This window comes from Chrysemys picta, chromosome 1 (assembly GCF_011386835.1).
Source record: "Chrysemys picta bellii isolate R12L10 chromosome 1, ASM1138683v2, whole genome shotgun sequence".
In the NCBI taxonomy this organism is placed as follows: Eukaryota; Metazoa; Chordata; order Testudines; family Emydidae; genus Chrysemys; species Chrysemys picta.
This window is the reverse complement of record NC_088791.1, coordinates 296300035-296325647: the sequence shown is the minus strand read 5'-3', so window position 1 is coordinate 296325647 and position 25613 is coordinate 296300035. Positions and strand designations below refer to the sequence as shown.

Here is a 25613-nt window from a genome sequence, read left to right as displayed (position 1 = left end):
TACCCTTCCCCTTTTTTTCATATACCTTGTTGTCCTAACATAGCGCCAGATCATGCAATCCTTACACACAAGTAGTTCCGTTAAAGTTAATAAGGATAATTACAAAAACAGGAGCACCAGTTTGGACCCATAGGCCCTATCTTGCAAACTGCTCTATGCTGCCAGACGCCTGGACCTTCATGGAGCCCACAAAGGTCAATGACCAGAGAGTTGCTGAGCAGGACACCCTGCAAGATGGAAGCCTCACACTGTAATTCCCCAAGGCAGGGACTTGTCTTTTTGGTTAATCTGTCCATTAAACATGCATAACTATGGTGCTACAGAAAAAAAATTATAACAACTTTGGAACCAGAGTAAACTTTTTCCATGTGGAGACAGTTGGCCAGATTCAGATCTCAGTTCCACTGGCATTAATCCAGATTTGGGGCTATATATGTACAATTTATGAATTCTGATTAATACTGAGAAGTTGCATAATGAAAATCTGCTGTGTCATGAGTGACTATATGTATGCACATCCAACATTGCTGACAGGCCCTGTAGCACATATGTACCAGACAGATACAGTCAGAAGGTATTTAAGACTTACCAACCCTATTAAGGTACAAACATCTGGGATAATGAGTGAGCTGCATCCTGTGAAAACCGGTTTCAGCTTGTTGGTGCCACTAGGCATAGCTACCAGGTAACTCGGGGAAGTGGAAGGCCATAAGTGCCGATGAAACTCCCCTGCTCTGGGTCTAAGTAAGCCACAGTACCTCCATCTTGTGAACTTTCACCAGCCTCCATGCTAGCAGCCTAATGCTGAAGCAGAATATGTACTGGTCAGCTTTTTTTTAGCAGACAGCTGAAATTTGGCTCATACTAGCAGAAGCAGTAGTGATAAGAGGGTGCAAAGGGGGGAGGGAAAGGCCTATTATGTAGAGCTTGCAAGGCCGAAGATAAGCATGCGAACGGGAATTTTTCTAACAAGCTACAATGTGTACCTGCTGTAACTGCTCGGGACAGGAGGTGTAGGAGGGAGAAACCAGAACAAAGGCTTACTCAAATCAGCTTGGATTATAAAAGGGAAAACTTGCTTGTATTTGCTGCGCTTCTGATTTGAGACATGCTGGTCTCCTGAGTGCCTTTTTGAGATCTCAAATACATTTGGTTTGCTTCTCCACCCTGGTGTGTCTATTGGTGCGGCGCACACTGGGCAACGAACCCTGTTGCCCCCTCGGGGCCAGCAACAAGCTGACTCCAAAAGGGAGAGGGAGAAGGTAGGAGCAATAGAAGGTTACCAGGAGAAAAACAAAAGAGGCCAGGTGACCAGGAGGGGTTTAAATAAAGAAACACACAGAAAGAGGACACTTGGGGCAGGAGAGAATATGATCACAGAAGCTGGTTAAGAAGAACCATGAGGGAGAAAGGCCAGCTAACAGGCAGCAGCCTGCACGAGGACACCCTGCTGCCTTCCTACCTGGGCCCAAGTGGTTCCCCATGGACTCACAAAGGAAGGATGAGCTAGGAAGTGAAGTACAATTGCAGTTTCAGATGTTTATTGTTTTGTATGATCTGTGTTCACTAAGTATAAAAGAGCATAAAAGGCGTTAGACTGTACAAAGTGTATGCATGTTTATGCTTCACAACTACTGTGTGCCCCACAGAGAGTTAAACTATCAACCAGAAGCTCCAGAGCTTTGGGGGTGAAGGTCTGGGAAAGGGGCATGTTTAAATAACTGGGGTATCTTGGGAGGTCAGTGTTCCTGGGGCCTAGGACAATTGGGCTGAGGAGCCTCAGTTCTGAGAAGGGGTTACAGACTGAGAGGCTGTTCCTGGGAAATGTGCCAAAGCAGGATCCAGTGGGGCAGCCTCCTGAGGCTCTAGAAGCTTGAAACACCCAGGGGATCCAGGACACAGAGGCTTGGATTCCTCCCAGAACAGTCCTAATGGACAGCTGGAAGGGGGTGCATTCTAGGATCTATGACATCACGGTAGACTTTTGCCATGTGGAGACAGTTGGCCAGATTCTGACCTCAGTTACACTAGTATTAATTGAGAATAACTCTCTTGATTTCAAAGGAGTTGTGCTGGATTTACCCTGGTATACCTAAGAATAGAAGCTGGTCCTAAACTCTAAAGCTCTTTCGAACTCAGAGATTTCAAATGCAACAGGAGTTGTCATATTTTCACATTATTTTCACCTTCCACCATTACAATGTGTACAATCCAATATGACTCTGCATCATCACAATACAGGGAAAACATAACAAAATTATTTCTGATGCTGCCTTCCAAGTGACTCATCACTGTTAGTGTTGGGATTTGAAATGATAAAAAATTAGCAAGCAAATCAAATAACTAGAAACTGATAATACTGATAATATCATTATTTCATATACATAAAATAATTTAACTCTCTGACATACAGATTTCTATGAACAGAACAGATGTTTGAAAAACCAAAAAAATGGAAGAAATTAAATTTTTAACATTTTATCAGCTGGTGTCCTGCACATCGGAAACTCTGAATGCTAGGGCCTGTTCAACAGATAGCTGTATGGCTCTGCAATTTGCATTTAACACTTGAACATATTTTTAGTTTTGCATCCCAAAAGGAAAATGCAAATCGAGACTACATTGCTGACTGAGTGTGAGCTAGAGCCACACACGCTTTCCTTTGCAATATAACTGTTTTCTCATTTAATGGAAGGATTGTCCTGTGGTTAAGGCACTATGCTAGGATTCAGGAGACTGGGATTCAGTTCCCCATTTTGTTGCATATCCTTGGGCAGGACACAATCTCTCTGTGCCTCAGTTCCCCTTCTGTAAAATGTGACTAATACTGATTTTCTCCCTCCATTTGTGTGTCTTGTCTATTTTGGCTCCAGTCCTGCAAACCACTGTTTGCAGGCACACCTTTGTGTCCACACACAGCCTCATTGACTTCAATGGGGCTGTGCTTGTTTACGGGGCTGTGCCTACATATAATCAATAGCAGGACTGGTGCCAAGTGTAAGCTCTTCCATGCAAAGGCTGCCTGTTACTACATGTGATTACACTGTCAAGAACAATGGGCCTCTGAGCTTGGTTAGGGCCTTTGCAGTTACTATAATGCGAATTAGATAAAGTCTAATTTTATTTTCAGATTTCACGCCATGATATCTTTAGTGTTTAGAAGAACTGAATGTGAAAGGGCTTCTGATAACATTTAAAGTTATTTAATCTTGCAACGCAGCAACTGAGCTTCCAAAGAGCAACTTGATTCTATTGGTGTAGATGGGTGAAACTTTGGCCAACAACAGGCATAGATCAATATTGCATTCACTGGTCTTTTTCTTTCTTTCTTTCTGAAAGAAAGAGGATGTACTGTCAATCAAAGTAATGCAACAGTCTTTCATATCAATGCTTTAACTCTATTTCCCCCCACCATCTTTATTTATTATTATTTCTATTGTCATAGAATCTACAAGCCCCAGTTCCCATTGTGCTAAACACTGTGCAAATATATAACACAGGGGTGGGCAAACTTTTTGGCCTGAGGGCCGCATCGGGTTTCCAAAATTTTATGGAGGGCCGGTTAGCGGAGGCTGTGCCTCCCCAAACAGCCAGGCGTGCCCCGGCCCCACCCCCTATCCCACCTCTCCTGCTTCTCATCCCCTGACAGCCCCCCCAGGACTCCTGCCCCATCCAACCACCCCTTCTCCCTGACTGCCCCCGACTGCCCCCCACCGCCCCATCCAACCCCCACCTCATTCCTGACTGCCCCCCTCATTCAACCCCCCTGCTCCCCGCCTTCTGACCATCCCAACCCCTATCCACATCCCCGCCCCCTGACCACCACCCCGAACTCCCCTGCCCTCTATCCAACCCCCCCCTGCTCCCTGCCCCCTTACTGCGCTGCCTGGAGCACCGGTGGCTGGCGCCACTACAGCCACACCACCAAGAGCACCAGTACAGGCAGCCATGCCGCCTGGCTGGAGCCAGCCACGCCACTGTGCAGCACAGAGCACTGGGTCAGGCCAGGCTCTGCAGCTGCGCTGCCACAGGAGCTCGCAGCCTGCCACCTAGAGCGTTACACCGGCAGCGAAGCGAGCTGAGGATGCGGGGGAGGGGGAACCGCAGGGGAGGGGCCGGGGGCTAGCCTCCCAGGGCAGGAGCTCAAGGGCCAGGTAGGAGGGTCCTGCGGGCCGGATGTGGCCCGCAGGCCATAGTTTGCCCACCTCTGATATAACAACAAAATAGTCCCTGCCCCAGACAGATGGGGGAGCACAAGAAAACAATGAGACAGTACTGGTCAGCACAATAGACAGCACTCTCAGGACACCAGCATCCCAACTATTGTCAAGGAAGCACAGAAAAGCTTGAAGGAGGGATTTGAAGGTGGATAACGAATGAGTTTTGTGGAGGTTTACGGGGAGTTCCGCCCTAGCACAAGGGGCTAGAATAGGAGAAAGCATGAAGGTGGTTGTTTGAAACAGTAACATGTGGGCAATAACTGCTGGCAGCATGGGCGCACCGGAGACAGGATTCACCCAGGGTTCACGAATGGTAGGCACTCAATAGAACACTCAGGACCACTGTCCACAGGTGGTAAAAGGAAGGAATTTTGCTTTTTCAGAACCAGTATAATTCTTTGGCAGTGGCATTTATGTGCTATTTAGACTTTTATCGTATCTTCCTAGTCACACTGCGAGTGTTAAGAATGCTTTGATTATACAGTGCTTTGTCAGATATGTATTCAAATAATAATGCCAAATCCATATTCTTCAGCTCTTGCAGTCATTTCACTTCCTGCTGCTTTGACACTAGTACACCCACCAACACTGACAATTAGAAGAAAAATGTAGCCCAATCAGTCACATATTTATATAGCACCCTTCAGAATCAACATTTTAGCATGCTTCTTGGTCATTAAAATCCAATTATGTAAAAGCACACATTCCATGGGAACATGCAATAACTTATTTATTCTGGAATAAAGGAATTTAAATGCAAACACATCACTAAAATGTGTTTGAAGGATAGGTTTACAGTATATTTGGAAGAAAAGTAACACACATAAGAGATGGGAGCCTGCTTTGGTATCTGCAGTGACCATTCCAAAAACAAACCCAAATGCTTAGTTACCAAAACAGTGTGGATTGGGTGTTCGCTATCCAGTGTAGCACTTAGAAATGACAGCACCGAGCGCCTCTTCGTTTTGTCTTGGCAACATTTAGGACTATTGGCTCAGAAGAAGAAAGTAAAAATAAAAAGCCAAAGGAACAAGCAGGAGAGGGAATAAAAATTGAGCTGTGAGATAAGGAAAGGCAAATGAGACTTTGCTGTCATCAGATGCAGTGACAATGAAATTGCGTTGGAGCATATTCCTGCCAGTAAACTCATTTGCTAGAGTACTCATGAAAAGCAAACACAGGTAGGGCATGAACACAGTGGATGTGAATTTGTTTAAAAATCACAAAGAATAGTCATAGATTTTTTTACATTTTTTGTTTACAGTATTAGATCAATTCATTAAATAAAGCAGGTAAGGATATACCTCAATCCTCCAGTGTTAGCTGTATATATAGGAGTGCTCACATGAGTATTTGCAGATCAGGGCCATATTAGCTGCTGTTCTGGATTGAATGCCTTGGGCCTAATTTTCCCCTAACTTACCTTCTGTTCAGAAAATGCAATGTAATATATGCCAGTTACTGACATACCACTGAATAGATTGAGGAAATAACACATAAGGCAGAAACACAGTGCATTATAACCATTTCTTTGGTGGTAGCTTTCCTTCTCTGCCAATTGTCATTTTGAGCTTTGTAGCAGTAGTGCAGATGAGATTGAGAGTATATTTTACTTTTACAATTGTACTCAAATAGAGCTTAAGTGACACATAGGTCTTGTGATGGCCCCCGGGATGGGGTGGATTTTTTGTCCCAAGAGATGATATACTACAGGTTATGAGGAAAATACCATGGCATCCAATAGAATTAACATGAGAGAATGCTTCTCGGTGCAGCAATATCTGTCAGTGTATATTACAAATGACATCAGTTGTGAACAGTGGAAGAGTTCATGAAAATAATGGGCTAATGTCACAGCAGCCACTTCTTAAAAACTGCATAGCAACTGTCATTTCCCCCTGGTTTGCTTTGAAAGGTAAATTAAAGACAGCTGAATAATCTAGGAGGTTTTCCAGACACTACTCATTATTAATTGCATTTTCATCACTGACGGCACTATCTGTGCACTCTGTTTGAGCTGCACTTGCTCCCACCCCCATCGTCATGGGTCTGTCTGCTTGTCCATGCAGATGCCCTGTTTTCACAAGGTTATCAAAAATCCACTTCGGCAGAACTAGATTAAATTTAGCACATGGGAAGAGGAGTAAAATCTGTAAGCAAACATTTTTCTGTTTTAATTTTTTAAATGGATTCTATAATTGTCAGTGCTCATGTTATTACAATGAAAACATTTAGAAGTTGACTCACTGGGATTTTTCATTGCTCAGATAATAAAATGAGCTACTTGAGTTATGCCAAGCATTAAGCCTATTGGTCTATTTTTAGTTTTTAATGTTTTGTGCAACTTTCAGCTACTGTGGTGATGGACTTTGGGCTTTTGCACTAACAGGAAAATAGACAGACAAATATAAATCACAGCTAAGCAAGAAGCCAGAAAGCTGAGGCCAAATATTGCCCTAATTTACACACATGTGAACCCAATGGGATCAACTGTGTTATACAGGGCCAACATTTGACCCTTACATTTGATTTGTAATGGGGAATAGAATACTTTCTATCCAAGAAGGGTGTTTATGGTGCCCTTCTCTTGGATAAATGTAATCAGTTTGCTACACAGAAGTTCAGGATATTTGAACTAGGGATTCAGGATGTGGGTATATTCTCGTCTGTCTGCATATTCTGTGGAAGATCTGACAAACTGTGGGCCAAATTCTCCTTTCAGTTTTACCCATGTAAAGCTGGAGTAGATCCTGTTTGGGAGATATCTTTTTGCTGTCATCAGGGACAGATTAATGCATAGGATCACTAAAGTCCTTGAGCGATGGGATGAGAAAACCCACAAATATCATCACCTTCACTGTGGTACTCCATCCTCACTACAACATGCCAGCACCAGAAATACACTGTGATTAGTGCTGTGCGATGTTACATGTGCGACAGTTCACTGTGGCTACTGGTTTTAAGATGCAGCAGCTGGAAGGGAATAGTTTGTCTGAGTGTTCCTTTTAGTTCTTAAACTTTTTTAAAAATGTGAATCAAGCAAAACTGCCATAAACATTCTTTCCTGTCAAATATTTCACAGATTCTGGAGGCTTTGTGACAGTTTACAAGCTATGCGGCTTTGTTTGCTATCCTTACAAATTCAGTTTGCATTGTTTGAGTAAGAAACACTCAGATTGTGTGGTGGCACATGCCATAAGCTTGAATCATCAGCTCAGGTTCCTGGTTGATCATCTGAAACAGATGAGGATAACAAACTTGTCTGTAATAAACGATATGGCAGCAGTATCTGAATTTCTCACTTCATCTTACCCCCAAATATTTATACAATTCCATTTACTCTATTTATAAACTGAATCCAGAAAAACACAGTATACTCTTTTCCAACAGAGGAGAAAACAAATTAAAACTCCAGTTCTATCATACATGTTGTGTCCACTCGAATAGACTTGCAATAAACAGGGTCAGACTGGCTGGGTGACAGGCCAGAGTGCTATTTAACAAGTACACGGCCCAGTGAACATGCAAGAATACAGTCTGAATAGTGTGATTTAAGTCTGCTACCTCATGAACCTTCAGAGCGGATTCACCTCACCAATTGTATAATGCTCAATGAGGGACTGAAAATCCTTCCTTGCTCCTACGGGCAATCAGCTTATGTCCTGAAGGATGGAATCTTATTATGGGCTATATCCCACTCCCATTCCATTTCCGTAACTCTCAAAGTCAGTGGAAGATTTGGGTAGAAATTGATAACAGGACATGGGACTTGTCTTGTATAACTACAAATGCTATTAGAGATCATAAAATTACCCAGTCCTTTAAAAAAAAAATTCAGCCACATCGGTCAGTGAATTCCACTGCACAAAATCAAGTATTTCCATTTGTTGGGTCTGAATTTTTTGGATGGAATTCTGATTGTATTACAACAGAATAAGCCTGCAATAATTCCCTGAAGAGCAATGGAGTTACACCAGGAGTGAGATTAGAATCAAATTCATGGCACTTAGACTATGCAATATTCAACCTGTGCTGGGGATTTAAGGGAGTTGAACGGCATGTAAGGAATCTATCTCCTTGGGGAAGACAATGTGTCTGATCACCATCGTCCTGTACTTGCCATAGTCATTTACATGAATGAAAAGTGGGTGTAAACAGTGGTGCTGGAACTAGGGTGGTAATGGGGGTGCTGCTGCACCCCCTGGCTTGAAGATGTAATAACAAACACCAAATACATGGTTTCTACCATCAGCACCCACACTATAGCAATTGTTCCAGAACCCCCGGGTGTAAAGCATTACATACCAATTGGTAGCATTTTATATCCGCTTTGCACTAGTGTATATGGCTACCCAAAGTGAAGGGCAATGGTGAATTGGGCTTAATGTGATTAAAAACCTACAAAGTGTTGAGCCTTTTTCCTTTAGGGGCAAATGGACTAACTCTCCTCACTGTGCTCTGGTTTCCATCCACAGAATGAGACTAATTGCCTCTCACATTGTGATTGCAAGAGTGAAGAGAGAGAGAAAGAAAGAGACACTGTTCTATTTTCCCTCCAATAGTCCGTCAACTATTTGCTGCCAGGTTATTAGAGGAGAGAGATAGAGCAAAAGAGACAGAATGAGTCACAGCAATACCTTGTCATTAGTTTAACGAGAAGAGATAGAAACAGAGGGAGCTCACTGGGCTAATTTTCTTCCCATCCACCACTATAAATTAAAGGAGATTAGAACAACAAAAATCACTGCAGTGCATCTTGGACTGCTTGTTCAATTAACCTTAAACTGAAAATATTAACATCCAGTATGAAAAATGTTGGCCACTGCACCAGATGCCCTGTTGCTAGAAAGAAGAAGGAAAAAACAACAACCAGACATCATGCTCCATATTGTCTGCACTTACCAACTGGATGGAAGTGTGGCAGTATAGCACATTGTGGGGAACTATGAACCAGATTTTCAAAGGTAGTCAGCACCGGTAGCTCCCATTGTTCTCCAAAGGGGAGCTGAGCTCTCTTTGGTATCTAGTCAGTAACTTAGGTGCCTTACTGGGAGATGTTGAGTTCTGACCACTTTTGAAATTTTCGTTATTCATGGAATGCCATTGGGATCTGCCAATCTGACCCACCAATAGTTACCTGCCAAAAAAAAAAAAATATGCCAAACCTCAAACTCTCTTCATGCACCATGATTCATATAGGGCCATCATATGTCCACAATGATTTTAAAAATAGATGTTTTAATTGATTAATAACATTAATAATGCATTACTACATTTTAATTAAAATGTTTTAAATACCATTTAATAACTGGAGTAAAGAGAGTTTAACATCTTTAACAATATTTTAGCTAGTCATGTCAACCTTTGGTCTACATTAGGTTCACGTGTTCGCTAAGATATTTTAAAATACTACTCATTTTCCAAGCCTAGACAAAATCAAGGAGGACAAGGATCACAAATAATAAATCATTTATTTTTTGAAAAGCCAGGCACATATGCGTCAGTGATAAACTAATGTTGGAGATACAACTCAGAAAAACCTGTGGGTGAAATCCTGGCTCCATTGCAAATCATAGATTTTTTGCCATTGCCTTCAATAGAGCCAGGATTTCATACTCTGACCAAATGCACCAATTGTAGTTTTACACACTTGCGCAGAGAGAGCACACGACAAGTGAACGAACTGGAGGAATATTCTGTGTTGATCCAAGGCTGGGTCTATTCTGCATCTATTGGATAGTATTGCAGAAGATGACTATCTCATCTCACAAATTTCTCATACTCTTGCTGTTGTACATTGTTATATATCTCATAGCAATGGACAAGGTCCCTAACAATGCACAAATGGGCTTTGGAAGTTTCATTGTCTATAGCACTACTAATGAAGAACTAGTTTATAGACTGCGAAATAATAAAAGGGCTAAAATTTGTAATCCTTGGATAGATACAATAACATGAAAGATTATTTTTTCCTACTGTTATTCACCAGGTGCCCAATTCTGCACCCATTACACATGTTGGGTAGTATTGAAATTACTAGCCACATTGAGCTCTCACTACACTCGATAGAATGACTTGCATCAGTAAGTACCACTCAGTGGGAAGGCTGCAGAATTGGGCTTTATAGTTCTAAAAATGTAAATCAAGCTAAGGGTAGAGCCTCTGGATGTTGTGGATCACCATAGCTCCCAAAGAAGGGGAGGAGGATTGTGTGTGGGCCAGGGGCATAGTCATTGGGTCCATGTAGCATATCAATCTATTGGCCCAAAATCCTGCATGTGGGGGAGAATTAAGGAACAGAGGGTTACCTCCCACACATCTCCACATGGCCTGTATTAGTCCCAGCAGCTCAGTTACAGATGCAGCGTGGTTTGTGGCTATCAAGAATCCCCCATCCCTCAATCCCAGAGTTTCCACTCACAAAGCAAAACTCGTTGGCACAGACTTTGCTCCTCCCCTTTCTGTCTGTTCAGGTTTCATAGGCTTCCATCACTACAGACTAGTATCTGAACGCACAAGAGAGGAAAAGTTTGATACTTCTGAATGTGCAAAATATTGACAGACCAAGCTAGAAATGGACATCCATATGGATGCGTGATTCAACTGCCAAAGATAAAGAGATTGATCTTCTGCAGGCAGAGAAAAAATTTTAACCAGTGTGTACAAATTTGTGTTCTAGATTGCTGGATGTACCCGTTTAGGTTTGCAAATGCTCTGATTTGCACACAAAATTACTCATTTTCTGCAGGGAAACAGATTTTTATGCACACTAGCAGACATGGCTGCAAAGTTTGTGGATATATGTTTGGTGGTCAACTGAAACTTTGAGCCAGGGCATGCATAAACACTTGTTTTCTGGCCTGCCAGAGAAATATCAGTGTGAAGTTAAAAATCAATAGCACAACTTTTAGTCTAATTCTCAACATAGAAGAATGACTAAATGAGTAACAAAACCAATCAAAAATTAGTGAAGCTACATAATTCTGAAGAGCCTGTAAAGAAAAGATTGTAAAATCAAGAAGTCCAGCAAAAAAACAATTAAATTATCAATGATAGAAAACTAGTGTGAACCAGCATTTCAGTAGCAGAAAATTTACATAGCTATGATGTTTAATTATGTTGACTAGCTAAGAGAATCATAAATAACTAAATAATGAGTAAAAAACGAATCATGATCAAAAAGTCTTCCAACAATAAAGGGGTTATACAAGTTGGGTCAAGCTTAAAATGAGAACAAGGAAGAACTATAGATACTTCAGAGTTCAGCTATAAAATCTGTTTCAGCCAAAATTCAGATGCATCCTTCATCACATTGGGGAACTAAACATTGCTAAAGGCTGTGAAATACAAAGAAAGTAATGAGAGGTAAATCTCAGAGGGATGAGCAAACATTTAAATTCACAAATATTATGACACTTAGGAATAAAGTCTAACCCTCAATATCACTGAAGAGCAGAGGTAGCTGACAAATGAGAAAACTATTTTGAAAAAAAAAATCTAAGTTGTTACCATTCCGTAGGGTTCAAAATAGAGCCATTTTCACCAATATTTTTGAAGCATTTTGTTTACTGAAATTTTTAAGAAAATTGTATCACCATTTTTATCAAAATTATAGTTTTTTTTAAAAGAAAATCAGAGAATGAAAAATGCCAATAATGCTTCTGAAAATGATTTTGATTAAATTTTGATAAAAGTAGTGATAAAAAAAATTATGTAATCATCCAAAGAAATGTCAAATGTTGTTAATGTCAACTGTTTTTCACAACAAGTTTCAATTGAAGGAAAAAGCCATTTTTCCACAACAGGAAAAAAAAATACTTTCACAAGAAAAAAAAATCACATCCTGGTGTAATGTGAGTTTTGGGCCAGGGGGAAAGGGGGAGTGCATGCCTGAAGGGCCTATTGGATCCTTAGGAAAGAACTTCCTGTCCTACAAACCACCACAGAGATTGCCACTGATGGGCCTCATCAACACTGAAAAATCTGCTTGTGACAGGATGGACCCCACTTCCAGGGTGCCATCTGATGTGCCGGGGTCCCACTGAGCCCATTTGTCCCACCAGCCTGGGTCCCATCCACCCCACTCTGTGCTGCTGTGTCAGGCTCTCAAGCCCCCTTCCAGCACACACACAGGTAGGGACATGTCCAGGTGTAAAATCACACAGTTTACAATCAGCTCTGTGTGGGAGGACTCAGGCTCGGGGAATTGCCCAGCACTTTGGTGCACATACCCTCTGGAGTGTAAACCCAAAATTATACTGTCTTGCGCTGTATAAAAATTATACAGCATAAGCTCATGAAATTTGCCCCCTCTCCTCAATGTGGAGAGTGATATGCACAGCTTTTGCCCCCACCCCCAGTTATGAATTGCACAAATTGGGTTTTGAAATAAACAAAGAACAAGTTTATTAACTACAAAAGGTAAATTTTAGGTAACTATAAGAGATAGCAAACAGAACAGATTACTAAGCAAATAAAACACACAAACTAAACTTAATACACTAAGGGATACTGGCTACAAATAAAATTTCTTACCCTAAGTGTTGTTTCAAGTAGGTTGCAGTGTTTCTTGAAGGTAAACTGCACTGATTACAGCTTAAATCTCCAGGGATTCCTTTTACAGGCTCATGTGTCCTGCCTGGACTCGGCCCCCCGGCCCCCAGCTTAGCTTCTTTGTTTCTTCAGGTGTTTTCAGGAGTCTTTCTTCTTGGGCAGGGAGACAATGGAGAAGAGCCTTGATTAATTCACTCCCCAGCCTTAAATAGCATTTACATATGGTGGGAACCTTTTGTTTCCCAGTCTGACCCCCACTCCCTCTTTTAATGGAAAAACACTGGAAGCCCAAGATGGGGGTCAAGTACCAGGTGACCCGATCACATGAGCCTGTTGTGGCAAAGCAGCAACCCAGGAAGTTTCCCAGGAAGGCAGAATATTAGTCTTATTGTTCTTCCTAATGATCCATCCAGGCTGATTGCCTACTGTCTGGTGGGCATTCCCCAAGTACGCACACAGTTGTAATTGTTACATAGTCAATATTCCTAACTTCAAATACAGAAATGATACATGCATACAAATTGGATAATTACATTCAGTAAATTATAACATTTCCAGTGATACCTCAAATGACCCATCTTGCATATAACATCTTAGTTATGCCATATTCATATTCTTAATATTTCCATGAAGAATATGGGAGTGTAATGTCACACTGTTTACAGAGAGCTCAATGTATTTCCTTTTTCCTTCAAAAGACCAAGCTGGGTGGGAGGTGCCGAGACATCTCCTTCTTCCTGGCTATATGGAAAGGGGAAGAGAAGTTAAAGAGAAGACTCCTCTCCCTCTAAAAGCCATAGGATTGCGGAGTGAGAAAAGAATAATTTAAATTCAGATTCTAATAGGACATCTGGAGAACTCATTTGCATAAATATCCTGAAACAAACAAAGTACAAAAAGTCAAAACAATGCAAGCAATCGTTAGAAGGCCAACAAAATAAAAACAAAATAAATACATTGAATTAAGCAAACTTTAAATATGGTCAGTTAGTTACATTTAGCTATTACAAATGTCATAATGCTTATATTTGATAAAATACAACAGCTGGATGATCATGTATCCCAGGAATTACTGGGAAATGTTTATTTTTACCTTGAGCAGCCTTCACTAAAAGAATAACGAGGCCATTATTTTGACTATACAAATAATTGGAAACAGCTGAAGGTAGACAGTTTTCCAGATAGGATACAATGAAGAAATTTGTAGGTCTACAGACACAAATGATATTCTCTATTGGCTTCAAGAAAGAACCAGTCACATTTTTCAAACAAGATACAATGATGTTTTTCTCCTGGTACCAGAATAAAATGGCAGCTTCATTCTTAAAAATCAAGCTGCCATCCAGTTCTTTATTACAATACAAATGTATGGGCATTATTAGAAGTATCACAGGGAGCCCCACCTCTAGTTAAGGTTGCCAGACACTTTCCTTTATAAGTAGAGCTCAGTGAAATTTTTTTAGGCAACTAGCTAATTCATTTAAAATGCAGTTTCAGGTCAAATTCAGTTGCAGCTGAAATAGAAATGAATGTTTTAAATAAAAAGTTGAAATGTTTCATTGACATAGTCTAAACAAGATGTTTTGACATTTCATTTTGAAATGACATTTTGTTTTGAAATGTAACTAAATTGATTAAAAAAAAAAAAAAAAAAAAACAGGATAAAAGTCACCTGAAAATTAAGCAAAACATTTAATTTCAGGTCAAGTAAAATGTTTCATTTGACACAAAATGAAACTTCTTTGGTTTTCCATTTTGGTAAGAAAAACTGAAAATTTTGTTATAAGACCCTGGTTTTAGTTACAACTTTGCCAAACTAACCATTAGGCTCAGATTTTCTATCATGACTGTTTTTTTTTTAAAAAAAAGCTGTAATTTTTTTTAAAAGTTTCAACTAAAATGGTTCAGTCATTGCCAAGACCAAGATTAGGGAAAAATATGTTGTTTCACCCATGTTGAAAAATTCTTACATATGTTTTATGCTCAGATGCCACCATGCTTTGGAACAGACACTTGAAATTTGGCTGGAGATCACAGTGGCATTAGATGCGCTCATTTTGCCATCCCTATGAAAATGTGCCCAAATTAGGCCAACCTATAAGCTTCTGAAAAGTCTCAGTTTGTACATGCTCAGTGAAGACTTGTTAGAGTTTGGTACCTAACTTCTCCAAAGATTCTGTCTGCACTGAGTGTGCACCATCCCCTCACAACTCCTGTGTGCTAACCAGACTGCATGCACCATCCCTCAGAGAGACTGAGCATGTTGCATCCCAGGGCTGCCGGGGCTAAGCAGGACATTCCCTGCAATTGCTCCTTCCAGCTACCTGAGGCAGCTATGGCATCAGTCACTGGAACTGAGAGCAGGGAGAATGTCTCTCCTGTGCTCGTAATGCTTCCTCTGCTGGTGCTCTAGCAGCATGGAGGAGAAGGAGGAAGCAACCTGACAGGAATGCTGAGGGGTGGGTAATGGGGGACAGCAGAGAGAAAAAAGGATGCAGGGTGGGCAGAAATAGGGGCAGGAGATGGGAAGAAGAGGAGAACGGGGAAGATATGGGCAGAGATAGTAGCTAGGGAAAGAACAGGGATAGGATCTCGAGAAACAGGGATGGGAGCAGACAGGGACAGGAAGAGGCTGGATAGGACAAAGGCAGAAGAGTCTGTAATCACGAGATAACCCTCTCCTATAGAAGATGAAATTGAAACCATTATTTCTGAGTCTTAATGTTCCTCTGGTGTCTAGCAAACAGCTGTGATCCCCAGGCAACATGTGGATCTCCTTCCAGTTCTAGTGACTGGTCCACATAGACGATAACAGACGTCTATTGCTACCAGTTACTTCTTTAGCTCAATTGATTGAGGACTGTGGATCTAAATATCCTAACACCAGTAGTGACCCCAAGGGTCGTTAATATTGTTCCTCAGATTGAATTTTTTGTATTTTCCAAAATACAAAACAATCTTAAATCCCTTAACCATAATTTTTGGGAATGTAACTGAATATAAATCTCCATGATTTAAAAAAAGGGGAAATATTGTTGTTCATTATTTCAAGTCTAGCTGTAGGAGTCAGTGGGCCTTACCTAACTCTCCAAAGAGCATCCAAGTCAACAGTTAATTTGCATCTATAATATTTCAATATGCTTATCAAAATAAATTTTAATAGCGATGAAATTCAGGTTCTGACTGATATTAAAAACTCAAAAGCACTTCCAAAGGAGTTTTGGTTGCGCATGGTTTAGTATTAAAAGAATTACTCCCAATTAGCTTGTATTCCTAAAGACAAACAATTTTGTTCTCTTAAAATGTTCAAACAAAGATTGTTCTCCTTACATCCACATGATCCATTCAAAAATCATTACTGGCAATGCCCTCCCTCTCATTTCAGGGAGGGAGGATGACTGAAAAGGAAGATACATTGGCACAATATCTCAAAGAATTTTCCTTGATACTCAAACCATACAGTGGTGAAGAGAAAAAGAGAAGGAGATGAAATGAATAATCAGGGTAGATTTATCTGAAGGCCAAAATGTGATGAATCCCAGATTCAATTCTCCTTAATTCTGAATTCAAGCATCTACTCGCCTACATAGTAAATCCATACACCATCAACTAATGGTTCTAATTCCTGTGATCAGAATTATTCATTAAGAGGATAGAAAGATCACATTAAGCACTGAGGAACTCCTGCAGTCTAATCATGTTTCTTATTACCCAACACCTCAATGACAGAAAATTATTAAATTAATTAATAAGAACAACACTCTGGTATCCAAGAGTCAAAGACAACTGTTGAATATTATGATCAAATATGGAACATGGCAGATAAATCAATAAGAATTAGCTTTCATTCTTATAACTCTGGGTCCTACCAACGACTAAACTATTAAAGAGGTTGAGAAAAAGCTTTTTCAATGAGATGGCTGGCTTGAAATCAATAACTAACAGGGATTGAATAGGTCAAAATGATGGACAACATATTCATATGATTTATTATTATGTACTTATAAATGTACAAAGAGAAATTGGAAGAAGTTTATCTAGGATCTTAAGGCTCAACACTGTTTATTCAATATTAAATTTAGGTAGTAAGCATTGTCTAAAATAAAAGGAAAGATTCCCTGAGATCAAAGAGGCATTAAGTATCTTAGGCTATGTCTACACTTGTGCTAACACTTGGTTAGTTAACCATGCACATGCTTGCTCATGTTCCCCATACCCACCCTGAGTGTCCACATAAATCTGTCTTCAGCCCAGCCGTGTACACCCACGACCACACTGTCTCTTTTGTTACACAACATTAGCACTACCATTTCAAAGGAGGTGTCAGGGTTCCCTCTCCACTCTGAACTCTGGGGTACAGATGTGGGAACCCACATGGAAGACCCCCTAAGCTTATATTCCACCAGCTTAGGTTAAAAACTTCCCCAAGGCACAAATTCCTTTCCTTGTCCTTGGATGGTATTGCTGCCACCACCAAGTGATTTAAACAAACATTCAAGGAGGGGCCACTTGAAGCCCTATCTCCCCCAAAATATACCCTCCCCCCAGCCCCTTCACTCCCTTTCCTGGGGAGGCTTGAGAATAATATACTAACTAATAGGTTAGCAAAGTGAGCACAGACCAAATCCCTGGTTTTTAGGACACTGAAAATCAATCAGGTTCTTAAAAGAAGAATTTTATTTAAAAAAAAAATAATCACACCTGCAAAATCAGGATGCAAGATAACTTTACAGGGTAAATAAAAAGATTTACAACACAGAGGATTCTCCTCTAGGCTCAACTTCAAAGTTACAAAAACAGGAATAAACCTCCCTCTTAGCATAGGGAAAATTCACAAGCTAAAACAAAAGATAATCTAACTCACTTCCTTGCTATTACTTACAATTTCTGTAATTTTAGATGTATCATTTCAGGATCTTTTTAGGAGATGTTTTTTCCTGCCCTGGTCCCTCTCTCTGTTCAAGAGGGCACATGCAAAGAGAGCACAAACAAAACCTTCCCCCACCCCAGATTTGAAAGTATCTTCTTTCCTCATTGGTCCTTCTGGTCAGGTGCCAACTCTGTTAATTGAACTGATTAACCCCTTACAGGTAAGTGATTCGGTACCTCTGGCCAGGAGGGATTTATGTTACTGCATACATAAAGGTTGTTACCCTTCCCTTTATATTTATGACAGGCGGTATCCTAGGATTGTGTGCAGAGGAGACGCTCTAGGAACCGCCTTGCTGTGTGTTGTTGGTGCTATCCCACACTGTCACACATTTGTCAATGGCAGTTCCTGCTCACCTCTCATTCCTGCCAGGCTGGGTGGAAGACATGAAGCAACTGGACGACAGTGTGGTTCTGCTCCTGTCTGCAGGACAAATGTTTATGCAGTGGAATAGGTGATTGGCAAGATGTAGGATGGAATCTGGGCAGCACTTTCTGCCATGCTGAAGTTGACTGACTTTGAGGGTCAATGACAATCCATATGGGTCCCATGGAACAGACATGGTGAATGCTGGCGTTGCCATGATATGGGTAGCATTCTTTCCCCCCCTTTGGAAGAAGATGAGAAATTCCCTCACATAACACACTTTCCTGTAGAAGGCCACAATATTGATACTTTTCAGCATTCTGGGAATGCCACTGTAGGTTCTCAGATAACTTTTGCAGCCTCTGATGAAGGAGCAGAGACTAATAATGGTAAAATACATGTACTAATGTTTTTTAAAATTTAAATTTTTTGAAGTATCATAAGCAGATGGGGACAGTTCCTTCCAGGACCTATGTTACCAGTTTGCAATTGCTTCTTAAATGTCTGATCCAACAGTTGGAGAACATAAAAGGTTTTCAAGGTAAAAAAATTTAAAACAGAAGTGGCTCTCCAGTCCTCTGGAGGAGATCCAGCAATCTATGCCAGAGAGATATTTCTGCTAAAGATCATCCCTCTACGTATTGCTGAAGGGAGGGGGTTTAGTCCGCTATGAAGGTGGCCCAAGCAAATTTGCGCTGTTGATGAATCTCAGACCCAGCTGGAGTTTTTGCTACACCAGGAATTTACTGAAGTATGCTTACAGGACTGGAAGGCAATTTGACGGTATTCTCAACTAGCATACGGAGTTTCCATGGAAAATAGAAGAAAACCATGAATGCTGCCCATCCCCAACAGCATCACCAGAAAATTCTGTGCCTGTACCCAGCTAACAGAGGTGAAATGGACAGAGAAAGAAAGACACTTCAACTGTATTTGCTTTCCTTAAGTTTCAGATTAGCACTACAAGCCTCTTTCCCTCCACAGCAATGGGACACCACACTATATTTTTCCATTTGCCAGACTAGATCCTTTTCACATCTCCATTTCCACCAGCTTGTGCACCATTGCTCGATGAGGGGAGAGGCCAGGCACCATGGATAGGGCAGTAACAATTTTTGTGATCTTCCAGGGGAGAAAGGACTGCTGTGATGTTCCTTGGACAACCAAAGGATTCCCTTCTCCTTCCCAGACCTATCCTGCCCCCCACCCCCCTTCCCTTCAACTTGGCTCCCATTTGTAAGGGGTTGGGAGACAAGCACAGACACTATGTACTATAGGCTTCTAAGGAAGAAATGGCAGTTGTTACTAAATTTGACAACCAACTATACATTTTCCATAACTGCCCCATCCCCAACAGGCCAATTCTAATCCTGCCCCCCTCCCTTCCTCTGGTCCATGTTGTGACAGGTTGGGTCACAGAGAGCCCCTTGGGACTGCCACCTGATGTGCTGAGACTACCTATGAGCCTGTTTTCCCTGCCATCTTGGGACTTCAGTACCCTGTCTTGTTGAGCCAGACACACTAGCCTGCTGCAAACACAGACCCAGGTCTGAACCATGTCCCCCAAAAGCTGCAGACTTAACTGAAAACAGCTTAAGAAGTGCTCCTGTTTCTAGCACCCAGATACCCAGTTGCCAATAGGGTCCAAACCCCAAATAAATCCATTTTGATCTGTATAAGCATATACAGGGTAAACTCATAAATTGTCTGCCCTCTATAACACTGATAGAGAGATATGCACAGCTGTTTGCTCCCCCAGGCATTAATTACTTACTCTGGGTCAATTAATAAGCAAAAGTGATTTTATTAAGTATAACAAGTAGGATTTAAGTGGTTCCAAGTAATAACAAACAGAACAAAGTAAGTTACCAAGCAAAATAAAATAAAACATGGAAGTCTAAACCTAATACAGTAGGAAACTGAATACAGATTAAATTCACCCACAGAGATGTTCCAATAAGCTTCTTTCACAGATTAGACTCCTTTCTAGTCTGGGCCCAATCCTTTCCCCAGTACAGTTCTTGTTAGCTCAGGTGGTAGCGAGGGGATTTTTCATGACTGCTCTCCTTTGTTCTGTTCCACCCCCTTATATGGCTTTGGCACAAGGCAGGAATCTTTTGTCTCTCTGGGTCCCCACCCCTCCTTCTAAATGGAAAATCACCAGGTTAAAGATGGATTCCAGTATCAGGTGACATGGTCACATGTCCTGTGAGACCCCAAGCCTTCATTCTTCCCAGCCTGACTCGCAGGAAGGCTTGCAAGTAAACAGAGCCTTCTACAGTCAATTATCCTAGTTGGTGGTTTAGAATCTTGATAGCTCCCATCATTAATGACCCACACTTTGCGTAGCTATAATAGGATCTCAGAGTTATGTTTTATATTCCTAGTTTCAGATACAAGAAGGATACGTTCATACAAATAGGATGAACACACTCAGTAGATTATAAGCTTTGTAATGATACCTTACAAGAGACCTTTTGCATGAAGCATATTCCAGTTACATTATCTTCATGCTCATTAGCATATTTTCACAAAAGCATATGGAGTGCAACATCACACACCTTTGCTTCCTGCATGCTGGCCAAGAAATGCAGACACAGGGGTGCAATGATTGTTTTTTAATTATCTGTTCTATAGCTTCTGCCAAATGCATAATAGTGGTTCATGTGAAATGAATAAAATCATTGGTTTATAGCAAAGTGTTGCTCAGGGACTGTTTTGGGGTGGGGACTGGGCTTAAAAATCAGGACTGTAGCCCCAGAGCAAGAAGAGATATTGGTGGGGAGGGTGGGGGTCCAGTGTAATTTAGCAGCCTTGGGTTATTATTCCTGCTGTGGCTTGTGGTCCTCCTTGGATTCTTTGCATCGGTCTTCATAGTTGAGGATGTGAGGGAGATTCCCAAACCTGAGCCATTCTTTTTAGTTGACAAATCTGAGGAACTGTCACAGATTGAGGTGTCATTAGAGGTGGTTTTGGAAGAAATTGATAAACTAAACAGTAATAAGTCACCAGGACCAGATGGTATTCACCCAAGAGTTCTGAAGGAACTCAAATGTGAAATTGCAGGACTACTAACTGTAGTCTGTAACCTATCATTTAAATCAGCTTCTGTACCAAATGACTGGAGGATAGCTAATGTGATGCCAATTTTTAAAAAGGGCTCCAGAGGTTACCCCAGCAATTACAGGCAATTACTGGGCAAACTGATTGAAACTATAGTAAAGAACAAAATATGTTTGTCTATGTATCTAACGAATTTGTTGGGGAATAGTCAACATGGTTTTTGTAAAGGGGAATCATGCCTCACCAATCTCCTAGAATTCTTTGAGGGGGGTCAACAAGCATGTGGACAAGGGGAATCCAGTGGATGTAGTGTATTTAGATTTTCAGAAAGCCTTTGCCAAGGTCCCTCATCAAAGGCTCTTAAGCAAAGTAAGCAGTCATGGGATAAGAGGGAAGGTTCTCTCATGGATTGGTAACAGGTTAAAAGATAGGAAACAAACGGTAGGAATAAATGGTCAGTTTTCATAATGGAGAGAGGTAAATAGTGGTGTTCCCCAGGGGTCTGTACTGGGCTCAGTGCTATTCAACATTCATAAATCATCTGGAAAAAGGGGTAAACAGTGAGGTGGCAAAATTTGCAGATGATATAAAACTACTCAAGATAGTTAAGTCCCAGGCAGACTGCAAAGAGCTACAAAAGGATCTCTCAAAACTGGGTGACTGGGCAACAAAACGGCAGATGAAATTCAATGTTGATAAATGCAAAGTAATGCACATTGGAAAACATAATCCTAACTATACATATAAAATGATGTGGTCTAAATTAGCTGTTACCACTCAAGAAAAATCTTGGAGTCGTTGTGGATAGTTCTCTGAAAACATCCACTCAATGTGCAGCGGCAGTCAAAAAAGCAAACAGAATGTTGGGAATCATTAAGAAAGGGATAGATAATAAGACAGAAAATATCATATTGCCTCTATATAAATCCATGGTACAGCCACATCTGGAGTGCTGCATGCAGATGTGGTCACCCCATCTCAAAAAAAGATATATTGGACTTGGAAAAGGTTCAGAAAAGGGCAACAAAAATGATTAGGGGTATGGAACAGCTGCTATATGAGGAGAGATTAATAAGACTGGGACTTTTCAGCTTGGAAAAGAGATGACTAAGGGGGGATATGATAGAGATCTATCAAATCATGACAGGTGTGGAGAAAGTAAAGAAGGAAGTGTTATTTGCTTCTCATAATACAAGAACTAGGGGCCACCAAATGAAATTAATAGGCAGCAGGTTTAAAACAAACAAAAGGAAGTATTTTTTCACACAACACACAGTCCACCCATGGAACTCCTTGCTAGAGGATGTTGTGAAGGCCATGACTATAACGGGGTCCAAAGAAAGAACTAGATAAATTCATGGAGGATAGGTCCATCAATGGCAATTAGCCAGGATGTGCAGGGATGGTGTCCCTAGCTCTGTTTGCCAAAAGCTGGGAATGGGCAACGCGGGATGGATCATTTGATGATTACCTGTTCTGTTCATTCCCTCTGGGGCACCTGGCATTGGCCACTGTCAGGAGACAGGATACTGGGCTAGATGGATCTTTGGTCTGACCCAGTATGGCCATTCTTATGTTGGGTTCATTGGGGGTAGGGAGTGTTGCTCAATTGGCTCCTCTGGGTAGAGGTGCAAAATGACATGCTCCTAATCCTCCAGGACATCCTCCATGGTCTCTGTGGTCTCCTTGCCATGACCCTCACCGGCAACCCATTGGACAAAAAAGCCAGCAGGGTTGAGGCGAGGGTTGTGAGCCACTTCCTACTCTGTACTGGGAATCCTTGTCAACATCCAATCCACCAATCCTAGAACGGGCACAGTCAGGGTTCCCTCCCCACTCTGAACTCTGGGGTACAGATGTGGGGACCCACATGAAAGACCCCCTAAGCTTATTTCTACCAGCTTAGGTTAAAAACTTTCCCAAGGCACAAATTCTTCCTTGTCCTTGGACGGTATTTCTGCCACCACCAAGTGAGTTAGACAAAGATTCAGGAAAAGGACCACTTGGAACTCCTGTTTCCCCAAAATATCCCCCCAAGCCCCTTCACCCCCTTTCCTGGGGAGGCTTGAGAATAATATACCAACAAAATAGGTAAACAAGGTGAGCACAGACCAAACCCTTTGGTTTTTAGGACACTAAAAACCAATCAGGTTCTTAAAAGCAGAACTTTATTATAAAGAAAAAAGTAAAAGAAGCATCTCTGTAAAATCAGGATGGAAGGTAATTTTACAGGGTAATTAGATTTAAAACTCAGATGATTCCCCTTTAGGCAAAACTTTAAAGTGACAAAAAACAGGAGTAAACCTCCCTCTTAGCATAGGGAAAATTCACAAGCTAAAACAAAAGATAATCTAATGCATTTCCTTGCTTTACTTACAATTTTTGTGCTCTTAGATGCTTATTTCAGGTAGGGGTTTAGGAGATGTTTTTTTCCTGCCCTGGTCCCTCTCTGGCTGGCAAAGAACAACAAAGAGAGTACAAACAAAAACCTCCACCCCCCACAGATTTGAAAAGACCTTCCTTCCCTTATTGGTCCTTTTGGTCAGGTGCCAACCAGGTTATTTGAGCTTCTTAACCCCTTACAGGTAAAGGAGGGATTTTATGCTACCCTTAGCTGTATGTTTATGACAGGCACATATGATAATCCCTCCCAGAGTGACTGTTCTAGTCCTTTGTCTTCCTGTATAGGAGCCTCAAGTGCTTTATACTTTCCTGACAATGGGCAGGCACCCTAGTGGATTTTACAAATTCTGCAGACTCTCTCAATGGAACTCACATCTGGTTTATGAGCTCTGCTCTGAGTTTCAGTTTATGGTCAGAAATACCTATTGGATCCAGGTGTCTGCAAAGTTTATAAATTCTGCAGAAGCAGAGTATCACTGGGGAACAAGCGATCAATAGTTTTACAGAACTAAACTCTATAGGTTCTGTAACCCCATTATAAGATCTGCAGGAGCAGAGCAAGCCAAACTCAAAGACCCAACAGCTCCTTCTGAGGAATATAAACTCTGTAGAACAAGAGAACATGGAGTTCTTATATAATCTGCATAGACACGAGAGAGGACTGGGACTTTTGTAGAACTTGGTAAAGCTCTTTCTGTACCTATGGGGATGGACATATTAGAAATGCATAGATAGGTTAGGGGCTGGAACTTCTGCAGAGCATAGAAAACCTACAGGAACAGGACAACAGTCAGTTTCTGTCTAGCAGAGCTTCTAAACCTCCCACAGCACAAACATTCTCCAGCCAGGGACGGCTCCAGCTTTTTTGCTGCCCCAAGTAGCGGGGGGAGGGGGGAAACCACCATGGTTGAGCTCCTCCCAAAGTGCCGCCAAAGAAGAATAGATGGAGTGATGGACCCGCCACCGAATTGCCGCTGAAGACTAATGCGGAGTGCTTGATCAGCTGCTGAAGTGCCGCCGAAGACCCGGACGTGCCACCCCAATACCGGACAAAGTGCCTCCCCTTTCTATTGGCCGCCCCAGGCATCTGATTCCTTCGATGGTGCCCGGAGTCGGTGTTGTATCAGCCAGGCACCTGTCTCCAGCAGGAGGGGGAAGGACTATAGTAAAGTCATAATGCTGAATTTGCAACAATCCAATAATTTCCCAGAGGACAGATTATGTTGTCATAAGAAAAAGACTCCTGACTTTACTCCAGAACTAGACACAGGTCAGACAGGAGAAAGCCTTTCCTAAACACACATCTCTCTAGTAATAGCAAAGGGAATACAGAAAAATATCAGCTTGCATTCATTTTTATGTAAAAGTTCTCTTTTTAATAAGGTTTCGTTTTCTAGTGGAGATGCAGTGAGCAGGCAATCAAATTATAAAATATTAGAAAGCTCAAAGTAATGCAACATTCTTCTGTTTATCTGGAAAGGTATGAGATTACAACCCTCATTCTCATGACCAAGATCACAATGAGACTAGCAAGTGCCATAGTATGACTATTGCTTTGTTAGAACCTTGACCAATAACCAGAACTAGGGTGACCAGACAGCAAGTGTAAAAATTCGGGACAGGAGGTGTGGGGGGGTAATAGGAGCCTATATGAGATAAAGCCCCCAAAATCGGGACTGCCCCAATAAAATCGGGACATCTGGTCACTCTAACCAGAACAGTTTTATAATGAAAAAAATCTGGCCTGAAAAATGTATCTTTTGGGATAAAACAACAAAAACGAGTGGGTGAAGAAAACAGTATATGTAATATATTTAGAAGTCTGTAAAGCAATTAGTTGTGTGTGTCTTACATAATTGAGTTGGATAGGGCCACATTTACATGGACTAAAAATTGCCTGAGACCTAAACGCACCGGAATACTCTATGTCAATATGACAATTAACTGGGGAATTGTCTACTGTAATACTGCAGGGATCTGTATTGTCTGGTGTTTTTAACATCTTCATGAATGTGGAAAAAAGGAGTAATTGGCATGTTAATGGCATGCACGGGAGGAGCTGCATTTACCACTGAAGA

At 41.4% G+C, this 25613-nt stretch overlaps 1 long non-coding RNA gene across 3 annotated transcripts in view; it reads right to left on the bottom strand.

The window, feature by feature from the left end:
- Nucleotides 1-1039: 1039 nt before the first annotated feature.
- The window catches only part of LOC135983210 (uncharacterized), a 38279-nt gene continuing 13705 nt past the window's right edge, over nucleotides 1040-25613 (bottom strand). Inside the window, exons 2-4 of one of the 3 annotated variants that reach the window (XR_010600781.1) lie at nucleotides 12756-12926; nucleotides 9123-9357; nucleotides 1040-3332 (exon numbers count right to left, since the gene is read on the bottom strand). This is a non-coding gene — a long non-coding RNA (uncharacterized LOC135983210). Of the gene's footprint in view, nucleotides 3333-4657; nucleotides 7455-9122; nucleotides 9358-12755; nucleotides 12927-25613 lie in introns of those variants that run through there. The other 2 variants (XR_010600779.1, XR_010600780.1) reach the window with 2 other exon arrangements.